The following is a 902-nucleotide window of genomic DNA, read 5'->3' on the forward strand; positions in this document are numbered from 1 at the left end:
TTCATTAACAGAACCACGGCAGACTCTCTTACTGGACCTCGTCTCTCTGTCGGTCCGGGTCTCGTCTCCACCTGCAGCAACAGACTAACAACCCCATGCCCTGAGGATTCTGTGGTTTGGGGCTTCACCACCCTGTGCCCACAGAGAGGTTTTGGACGGCTGAGGATCCACAAAGGCCTCTTGAAGGCCCGGCGCTGCAGAACCGAGGCCACAGAGCAGCGGACCTGGCAGAGGCTGAGACCAGACTGTGGTCGGGGGAAAACCTCAGGATGACGAGTTCTGCAGTGCATGATGCCTGAGTGTAGATCTGCTTTGATTCACGGTCCATGTTTCTGTCAGGGTCAAAGGTTCTGCTGTTCAGACGATGCTGTGGAGCTGCAGCGAGGGTCAGAACTCTGTCATGGTTCTCAGGTCACCCAAACCACCTCAGTCAGGTTCTCTGTCAGAACTGCCACCTCGGTTCTAACATTTAAAGCTTTATTGGAGGTTCTGAGAGACAGCGTTCAAAACGAGCTCCGCTGGGAAACCTGAACTCTGTGGCGTCTCGGTTCTTTAATGCAGCAGCAAACGTTCACACTGAGGCGTTTCAGGTGGAACAGCAGCTCTCATTAAGAAAAATGTTCCTCACACTGCATCATCATCGTGTTCGGCTTTAATGACGTCAGCTCGCGCTTCTGTAACGATTTTACATGTTTATGAGTCACTGAGACGAAAGGCTTCAATCGTAGACTCTAGTCTCTTAAGAAACGTCCAGTTAGACCCCTTCAGACCCAGTAAGACCCCATCAGACCCAGTTAGACCCCTTCAGACCCAGTTAGACCCCTTCAGACCCAGTTAGACCCAATCAGACCCAGTTAGACCCCTTCAGACCCAGTTAGACCCAATCAGACCCAGTTAGACCC

Source organism: Kryptolebias marmoratus, linkage group LG18, assembly GCF_001649575.2.
Source record: "Kryptolebias marmoratus isolate JLee-2015 linkage group LG18, ASM164957v2, whole genome shotgun sequence".
Lineage (NCBI taxonomy): Eukaryota > Metazoa > Chordata > Actinopteri > Cyprinodontiformes > Rivulidae > Kryptolebias > Kryptolebias marmoratus.